The sequence below is a fragment of the Phyllobates terribilis genome, unplaced genomic scaffold, assembly GCF_046119375.1.
Source record: "Phyllobates terribilis strain yellow unplaced genomic scaffold, ASM4611937v1 Scaffold_5__5_contigs__length_657084704, whole genome shotgun sequence".
Classification (NCBI taxonomy): Eukaryota; Metazoa; Chordata; class Amphibia; order Anura; family Dendrobatidae; genus Phyllobates; species Phyllobates terribilis.
In genome coordinates, this window is record NW_027362765.1 from 33,047,272 (window position 1) to 33,057,923 (window position 10,652).

At 42.0% G+C, this 10,652-nt stretch overlaps 1 pseudogene; it reads left to right on the forward strand.

Annotated features, from left to right (window-relative positions):
• LOC141271407 (uncharacterized) overlaps positions 1-10,398 on the forward strand; it is a 106,861-nt pseudogene extending 96,463 nt beyond the window's left edge.
• Positions 10,399-10,652: the final 254 nt, after the last annotated feature.

Sequence of the window (10,652 nt, forward strand, 5' to 3'; positions counted from 1 at the left end):
GACATTGAAACGTTGCAACGTTTTCTAGGATTCGCCAATTACTATAGAAAATTTATTAGGAGTTTTACTCAGATCGTTAAATCTCTTACTGATCTCACATATGAAGAAGCGGATCTTAAGGTTTGGTTGCCGGATTCTATTGGGGCTTTTAAAAAATTTAAAGAGTGTTCAAGTCCGCTCCAATTTTAACCAAACCCGAGCTCCTGGAACCGTTCATTGTCGAGGTGGATGCTTCAGTGTAGGGGCCGTATTATCTCAAGGTTCCAAAACTTTAATTTGTGGCCATGTGCATTTCATTTCTAGGAAATTTTTGTTTGCTTAAAAAAATTATGATGTTGAGAATCGCAAGCTTCTTGCTGTCAAATTAGCATTTGAAAAATGGAGACATTTTTTGGAGGGGGCAATTCATCAAGTTACTGTGGTGACGGATCATAAGAATTTAGCTTGTATTGAATCAGCTAAACGGTTAATGCCAAGACAGGCTAGGTGGTCTTTATTTCTCTCTAGATTCAATTTCAGTATCCTGTTCATGTTGGGGGTCTAAGAATGTGAGGGCTGATGCTTTATCACGGAGTTTTGATTCAGTTTCTATTCCAGAAGCTCCGTTCTTCCTCAGGGCTTGGTGGATTCCATGTTCTCCTCAGAGTTGGAGGCCGAGATACATAGAGTCCCGTCATTGACCCCTTACGCTACTTCAGGGTCCAAATTATTTGTACCTGTGTATCTAACATTGCGTCTTTTATAAGAATTTCATGATTCCGCCTTGAGTGGTCATCCTGGAGTAACAGCTACATGAAAAACCATTGCTATGCTTTTTTGGTGGCCATCAGTATATAATGATATTAGAGATTTTGTTTTCGCTTGTGAAGTTTGCGCATGTGCTAAAGTCTGTCATAACTAGCTGACCGGGGAATTGGCTCCATTGCCAATTCCAGAAAGACTATGGACTCACAGATTTGCCTTTGTCTGGTGGGAGAACTGTTATTTGGGTGGTGGTTGACCGAATCAGCAAAAATACTTATTTTGTTCCTTTATCTGGGTTAGCAATCATGTGACATTGCATAGAATGTCTCTTAACATTGTATCTGATAGGGAGAGGGAAGAGGGGCATACTGTCTCCAAATTATGGAAAGCTTTTGGTAGGAAATTGGGGATTGACTTGTCATTTTCCCCTTTCTACCACCCTGAAACCAACGGACAGACAAAGGACAAATCAATAATTGGAACAATTTTTAAGGTGTTGTGTTGTGGCTCAGCAGAAGGACTGCTCCTCATTTTTACCACTTACTGAGTTTGCCGTTAACAGTCGGGTCAATCAGTCTACTGGAACCTCACCTTTTTTTTTAAATTATGGTTTTCATCCTCATTTTGGTGAATTTTCTAGGATGAGTTTATGATGTCCTGGAGTGGAGGTTGCCATACAGAAACTTGGGTATGTCTGGAGGGAGGTTCAAAAGAATATTGGGGTGGGTCAGCTTCACCAAAAAAGGTAAGCTGATAGGAAATGTTTGGCGGGTCCTGTCTTCAAAGTAGGTGATTAAAGTTTTCTTGTCATGTAAAAATATTAAGCTGAAAGTACCATCGTTGAAGTTGGGTCCTAAATTTATTGGCCCTTATGAGAGTCTGGAGGTAGTCAATCCAGTGGCCTTTAGTTTAAAACTTCCTCCATGTCTTTGCATTCCTAATGTTAACTACAGATCCCTGTTAAAAGAGTTTGTCCCTTAGATGTTGTCTCCCCAGTCTCCACCTCCACTGGTTTCTGTCAATGAAGGTTTGGAGCACGAGGTGAAGAGAATCATGGATTCTCATGGGGTCTGAAATTCCCTCAAATATCTTGTTCATTGGAGAGGATATGGACCCGAGGAGAGATACAGGGTTCCGGCTCGTTCTGTAAAGGCCGATCACTTGGTCAGGTCTTTCCATCTTTGGTTTCCTGGGAAACCTGGTGGTCTGGTGACCCCCCCCCCCCCCCCCTAAAAGAGGTGGTACTGTCATGAGACCACCATTTACTGTGTCCTGGACGTCAGGGTCAGCTCCAAGTTTTTGTGGGCCATGGGCGAAAGAGTCTCAGTGGGCCCTTTTAACACATACCACGATTCATGATGTACAGATACAGCAGAGAAATATATACAGTACAGACCAAAAGTTTGGACACACCTTCTCATTTAAAGTTGTTTCTGTACTTTCATGACTATGAAAATTGTACATTCACACTGAAGGCATCAAAACTATGAATTAACACATGTGGAATTATATACTTAACAAAAAAGTGTGAAACAACTGAAAATATGTCTTATATTCTAGGTTCTTCAAAGTAGCCACCTTTTGCTTTGATGACTGCTTTGCACACTCTTGGCATTCTCTTGATGAGCTTCAAGAGGTAGTCACCGGAAATGGTCTTCCAACAATCTTGAAGGAGTTCCCAGAGATGCTTAGCACTTGTTGGCCCTTTTGCCTTCACTCTGCGGTCCAGCTCACCCCAAACCATCTCGATTGTGTTCAGGTCTGGTGACTGTGGAGGCCAGGTCATCTGGCGTAGCACCCCATCACTCTTCTTCTTGGTCAAATAGCCCTTACACAGCCTGGAGGTGTGTTTGGGGTCGTTGTCCTGTTGAAAAATAAATGATGGTCCAACTAAAAGCAAACTGGATGGAATAGCATGCCGCTGCAAAATGCTGTGGTAGCCATGCTAGTTTAGTATGCCTTCAATTTTGAATAAATCCCCAACAGTGTCACCAGCAAAGCACCCCCACACCATCACACCTCCACCTCCATGCTTCACCGTGGGAACCAGGCATGTAGAGTCCATCCGTTCACCTTTTCTGCGTCGTACAAAGACACGGTGGTTGGAACCAAAGATTTCAAATTTGGACTCATCAGAGCAAAGCACAGATTTCCGCTGGTCTAATGTCCATTCCTTGTGTTCTTTAGCCCAAACAAGTCTCTTTTGCTTGTTGCCTGTCCTTAGCAGTGGTTTCCTAGCAGCTATTTTACTATGAAGGCCTGCTGCACAAAGTCTCTTCTTAACAGTTGTTGTAGAGATGTGTCTGCTGCTAGAACTCTGTGTGGCATTGACCTGGTCTCTAATCTGAGCTGCTGTTAACCTGCGATTTCTGAGGCTGGTGACTCGGATAAACTTATCCTCAGAAGCAGAGGTGACTCTTGGTCTTCCTTTCCTGGGGCGGTCCTCATGTGAGCCAGTTTCTTTGTAGCGCTTGATGGTTTTTGCAACTGCACTTGGGGACACTTTCAAAGTTTTCCCAATTTTTCGCACTGACTGACCTTCATTTCTTAAAGTAATGATGGCCACTCGTTTTTCTTTACTTAGCTTCTTTTTTCTTGCCATAATACAAATTCTAACAGTCTATTCAGTAGGACTATCAGCTGTGTATCCACCTGACTTCTGCACAACACAACTGATGGTCCCAACCCCATTTATAAGGCAAGAAATCCCTCTTATTAAACCTGACAGGGCACACCTGTGAAGTGAAAACCATTTCCGGCGACTACCTCTTGAAGCTCATCAAGAGAATGCCAAGAGTGTGCAAAGCAGTCATCAAAGCAAAAGGTGGCTACTTTGTAGAACCTAGAATATAAGACATATTTTCAGTTGTTTCACACTTTTTTGTTAAGTATATAATTCCACATGTGTTAATTCATAGTTTTGATGCCTTCAGTGTGAATGTACAATTTTCAAAGTCCTGAAAATACAGAAAAATCTTTAAATGAGAAGGCGTGTCCAAACTTTTTGTCTGTACTGTATATAGTACTAGGCCAAAGATTTCACTTCTTACATTACATGAGCAATATCTATTGTAAATTCCACAATAGCTCAGAAACTGGCGAATCGCTCCATACAGAATACTGGCCCCCATAAAATGCTCCATACAGGATACTGGCCCCCATATAATGCTCCATGCAGGCTGTCCCCCCCCCCCCCCCCCCACATAATGCCCCATGCAGGATGTCACTCCCACTTATAATGCCCCATACAGGATATCACCCTCTCTTATAATGCCCCATGCAGGATGTCACCCCCCCCCATTATAAATCCCCATGCTGGATGTCACCCCACCCCCATTATAATACCCCGTGCAGGATGTCACCCCCCCCCCCCTTATAATGCCCCATGCAGGATGTCACCCCCATCCCCTTATTATGCCTCATGCAGGATGTCATCTCCCCCCCCCTCCTTATAATGCCCCATGCCTCCATATATTGAAAAAAAATCAAATACTCACCTCACTTCTCACCTGCTGCCACTGCTCAGCTCTGGACTCTAGCGTCGCCGGTTTCTTCCCGCTCTGCGCTGTGACTGCTTAGGAGAGGTCGCAGTGGAAAGACTTCACCGCGCCCTCTGACCTGAGACGTCACAGTGCAGCAGCCGCGGAAGAGACAGGACCTGCGGCGGAGGCACGAGGAGAGGTAAGTATTGTGCCGGCTGCCGGAGCTCTGAGCAAGCGGAGGGGGGCAAGGCGGGCGCTGGAATCGCTCATCTCCGCTCATGGGTCCCATAGCGCGGAACGGGCCCCGCCGCCTGCTCAGGGCCCCAGCACTTGCCCGGGTGCGTTGGGTGCTGGCGCCGGGCCTGCTGGACGCAGTAAGTGAAAGCTCAGCCGCCCTATAGGATCAGGGTCGTGCTTAGCTGTAGGGAATATGTCACCACTTTGGAGTTATCAGACCTCTAATGTGGGCATACAGGTTATAGAAATGTAAATCTATACTTTCCTGTATGACTCATATTACAGGTCTGATTGCAGAGAAATCTCTTTTTATAAAACCCATGTTCCTAGGCTTGGTGTCCGGGGGACGCCAAGAAATGCCCGCCTATATGTTTAATTTAAATATTGCCCCCTCCCCTGCACGTCACAGGGCCCAGTGACGTGCAGTCTAGAGCTAAACATGCTCCAGTGCGCAGGTGCCGGGATTCAATGTGACTTCTGCTCCAGTGACCTCCGGCGTGCGCAACAATGAGGTTTGGTCCCCACTTCCTCCTGGCATCCTGCTATCCTTGAGGATAGCGCATGCGCGGGATGTTTAGCTTTAGACTGAACGTCACAGGGCCCTATGACGTGCAGGGGAGGGGTGGAATATTTAAATTAAGTATATAGGCGGACATTTCTTGGCGTTCCCCGGACGCCAAGCCCAGGAAAAAGGATTTTATAAAAAGAGATTTCTCTGCAATCAGACCTCTGCTATGGGCCATACAGGTAAGCATAGATTTACATTTCTATAACCTGTATGCCCATTTAGAGGTCTGATAACTCTAAAGGGGTGACAGATTCCCTTTAGCTGTCAGTATTGTGAGTGAGAGCTCAGCAGTCCAATCTGGGGCAGGGGCATGCTGAGTTGTCAGTATTTTGAGTGATAGTCCAACTGCCAATCAGGGCAGGGGCATGCGTGGTTTCTTCCAGACGTCTCCCGTTGTGGGTGAATACCTGGCTAGCTGGTTGACAGTAACTAATTTTTGCCAATGGTAGCCTTAGCTCGGTGGTGTGTGCCTGCCTTGTTTTCCAGGGCTTTGTTTCTGATCTTTTGCTGCACGACCTTGGACTTTGCCTTTGACCATTTGTTTGCCTAGCCCCTTTGTCGCTGTCCACTACCTTCCTGGTATTCTGACCTGTGACCTGACTACGCTATTCTCTTACCCCCCCTGCTTAAGATGAGCTCTCTTGGCATCTCACCCTGGACCTTTTGTTTACCCTGTCTCATGACTTGTCTGTGAGTAATGACTGAGCATCACATTTGTGACTCAGCATCATAAATACAGTATATAAGTATTATATGTTTTATACTTGTGTAATGAGAACGATGGAGATGGCAGGATTAGAGCTGATCATAGATGTGACTTCTCCATCTGTCTGTGACTTTTACAATATTTGTTTCAGGGTGAAGATCTGACCCATATTAACACTACAGAGACATATGTGAGGGGTGATGAGTGGTGTGAAGAGGAAATTCCTACAGATGATTGCCCAGGTGAGTAGTAACCACTAAATGCAGAGAGGTCACAGATTCTTCTCAGTCACCAACTGTGGCTGCTTTATCGGTGGTGTTGTCTGGTAATATCACAATTAATTGTCACCATTCTGCTGCTAGACCACTGCATGGTTCTCCATCCAAAACTGTCCCCATTAATTTGAGCAATTACCGTATATAATTACTTGCAGTGGCGTCATTCATTGTTGAATCTATGAGGCCAGAAAATGAAAATTCCCCCTTATTCGTATTATTAAATGCAATCATTTTTAATCTTGGACAAATGTGAATTTCTGTACAATAACAGCAGAGTTTCCCATTAACCTTATTTTTCAGTTTCTGTGAGAAAAGAACAGACTAACTTCAAAGAGGTTCACAATAAGCTACACAAAAAAAAACGTTACACCTATGCCATGATATGTCTGTGTGTGGTCGGTAGCTCTAATGACTCCATATCATACATTTTTTGATGTTTTGGATCCTAAGGAATGAAATTTACTGAACAATCTCTCCTGAAACGGGGAGCACTAATACTTTTTCTACCTTTTCAGTCAAGACTTCTAGGACCTCCAATGGTCCATCATAAATGAGTGCAACTCCAGTTTAGTGCACCATGTTGAAAAGTTCTCTGTACATGTCTAATATTTCTTAGAGACTCATCTGATACAAAATATTGTCCCCTACGACAGTTTGGATGGCCGAGAGCTACCATGTCACATACTATAATTACTCAGAGATGTCACCGTTTTTCTCTACAGTAGTTATTGCACAAGATCCTCTCATTTAATCTTTCTGCCGCAGACAGTTTTGTTCCTAACTAGGCCCTGTATTTCACATCTGACATGCGTAACTTACATAGTTAAAGATAGTAATAACTTTAAAATGCTTAACCTAATCCACACAATATATTTAATAGATAGCACTTACCGTGTTTCTACTTTACGTCGACAGCATTTTTTAAACATCCTTTTATTTTTTAAGGACTTAAAAAGACTTACGCAACCAATCATCATATGTTCAAGGAAATTGATCAAACCAATTTTTTTGACGCCCAAATCACTTTTGGAGTTACTTGGAGAGCCTATATTTTAGAAAATTGCACTCCTCATAGTATCAAACACCACATTCAGGAAGTTTAACCCATTAGGTGTTTCATAATAAATGTTGATGTAGGCCCAATTTTTTCAATGTTACAAAACAAAATAGAAAAAAATGTACCCCACAATATATTTTGCAACTTCTCCTAAATCTGACAATATTATACTGTTTAGGCACATGGCAACGCTCAGAAGGAAAGGAGTGCATATTTTGCTTAAATAGTTTGAGGCACCATTTACAGATCACGTAAGGTGTCAGGACGGCAGAAAAAACGTAGAAAACAGCATAAAGTTAACTCAATTTCCCTCCGTGAATTCATCTTCAGGAGTAGTGACTATTTTAACTCCACAGGTATTTTCAGGAAAATAGCACGCAGTGGATGTTGGAGAACAAAAACTGCAAATATGCAATTTTAGTACCCAATAAGTGGTGCCCAATTTGCGCCTCTGGAGACGTACACACTGTAAATGTTTAAGTGGGTTCTTCCCGTTACTACAATGCTAAACATGTGGACACTAACTGTTTTTAGGTATGCTTTAAAGGTATGTGCGCACGATAAGGATTTTGTGTAGAAATTTCTGCGGCGATTCTGCACCTCTTGGTGCCGCGATTTGATGCGTTTTTACCATGCGTTTTGGCAAATCCATTACACAGGAAAAACGCACAAAGAATTGACATTCTGCAGATTTAAATGCACATGAAATCCTGTCAGGAAAATTCCTGATCATGTGCACAAATCTTCAAAATTCTCATAGGCAATGCTGGCATAAGGATTACCATGTGTTTTTGGGGCCAATTCTGCATGGAAAAACGCATAAAAAGTAAAAGGGTTACATTTGGCTTTGGGAACGTAGATTTTGCTGGATTGGTTTATGAAGCCATGTTGCTTTTCAAGGTCTACTGTTAGATTTTAAAAATGTTTTGTTTTAGTAAATAATTGAATTTTGCTACATAATGTGCAATTTCTTTGGGTATTTTAGAAATGTTATAAAAATATAATTCATCATAATTCATTCAAAAATAATATTTATTCTTGGCAGATGACTGCACCAGGAGATCAGAGGGAAAATTGACATCTTCAGTTTTTAAATTAGATGGCGTTGATATCAATCAAGATATAACTGATGTCTATGCCACTATTCCAGATATACCATCATCCTTTCACAGCAAAGATCTGTTATCTGATCCTTTTAAACGGGTCCCATCTTCTGATTCATCACAGACTATTAAGAAAAATAAAAGTCACAAAAGAGGCATTAAAAATCTAACTGTTATTACAAAAAGCAAGCAGTTTTCAACTTTGGAATATGAAAAAAGTTTTTCCCTCAAAACGTCTTTTATTACACATCCAAAACTTCACATAGAAGAGAAAAGATTTTCTTCTTCAGAGTGTGGGAAACATTTTAACCAGAAATTAGAGCATGTTAGCCAAAAAAGCGCTCACGCAGGGGAGAAGTCATATTCATGTTCAGAATGTGAGAAATGTTTTGCAAAGAAATTTCATTTTGTTATACATCAGAGAAGTCACACAGGGGAGAAGCCATTTTCATGTTCAGAATGTGGGAAATGTTTTACAAGTAAGTCAAATCTTGTTACGCATCAGAGAAGTCACACAGGGGAGAAGCCATACTCATGTTCAGAATGTGGGAAATGTTTTATAGATAAATCACATCTTTTTAGACATCAGAGAACTCACACAGGGGATAAGCCATATTCCTGTTCAGAATGTGAGAAACGTTTTGTAGAGAAATCACGGCTTGTTACACATCAGAGAAATCACACAGGGGAGAAGCCATATTCATGTTCAGAATGTGAGAAACGTTTTATAGATAAATCAAATCTTCTTAAACATCAGAAACTTCACACAGGGGAGGAGCCATATTCATGTTCAGAAAGTGGGAAATGTTTTGCATATAAATCACATGTTACACATCTGAATACTCATTCAGGGGAGAAGCCATATTCATGTTCAGAATGTGAGAAACGTTTTTCAGATAAATCACGGCTTGTGGCACATCAGAGAAGACACATAGGGGGGAAGCCATATTCATGTTCAGAATGTGGGAAATGTTTTCCCAATAAAGCACAATTTGTTGCACATCAGAGATTTCACACAGGGGAGAAACCATTTTCATGTTCAGAATGTGGTAAATGTTTTGCAAATAAATCACATTTTCTTACACATCAGAGAACTCACACAGGAGAAAAGCCATATTCATGTTCAGAATGTGAGAAATGCTTTGCAGATAAATCAAATCTTGTTTCACATCTGAGAACACACACAGGGGAGAAGCCATTTGCGTGTTCAGAATGTGGGAAATGTTTTGCAGGTAAATCAAATCTTGTTAAACATTACAGAAGTCACACAGGAGAGAAGCCATTTTCATGTAAAGAATGTGGGAAATATTTTGCACAGAAATCACAATTTGATACACATCAGAGAACTCACATAGGGAAGAAGAAATTTTCATGTTCAGAATGTGAAAAATGTTTTGCAGATAAATCACGTCTTGTTTCACATCAGAAAAGCCACATACGCGTTCAGAAAGGAGAGGCTGGAGCCCTGGGCTAAGCCTAGTGGGCAGGAGCTGGCATGATGGGGCTTTGGAGGAGGTGGGGTCATGTGGTTATAGGGGAGGGTCAATGGGGGGTGGTCATTTATAAGGGAACCCTGGGGAGGGGTTCACTCACTTTCCCTCTATCATGGCACAAAGTAAGTCCTGCCCGCCCTCCCTACATATGGGTTTATGTTACACAATTTTATCTATTGTAAAGTTTTAGCTCGGTAGGTGGTTGAGTAACCGATGGGATGTTTTTTGTTTTTTTTTTAAAAAAGGGGGGGTTCAGTCTATTCGGGCTATAGTGGTTTATGGCGTGTATCAGGGTCCTTGAAGTTGGTTTTAAATTGGTACAGGGCAGTCATCAGGGCATAGCTCCCTCTGTGATAACTTGGTTTTGGGTCTGGTGATATGTGGGGCTTACGGCAAAAGAATGTCATGTCCCTGGTTTGGCGGTTATCCATTAATGAACCCTTTGGGGTTTTTAGTGCTCCTGAGCATGTGAGTAGCAGCTTGGAGTAAGTGTGGTTGGTTCATTTTGGGGTCACCAGATTTTTGTAGCTTCAAGGACCTTGGCACGTTTAAAAAATGTTTTTTCATGTTGTAATGTTTATAATAAAAGGCCGCTGTGGCCAATATTATCCAACCTTTTGAGTCTGTCGTTTTTTATGGGATTGATAGGGTTGGTAATGGGCAAAAGGAGTTATTAGGTATAGGATAATGGGAAGAGAACCACCTGATAATCGACAATACCAACATCATATGGTAAATGTTTTGCAGATAAATCAAATATTGTTAGATATCAGAGACCTCACACGGGGGGAAGCCATTTTCATGTTCAGAATGTGAGAAATATTTTACCAACTAAAGGAGTCTTAGGCTATGTGCCCACGTTGCATTTATGAAGCAGAAAATTTCTGCAACATTTCTGCATGTCCCTTGCCAGAAAATCGCGTGCGTTTTTTGGTCGCGTTTTTGACGCGTTTTTGTATGCGGATTTTACATGCGTTTTTGTAA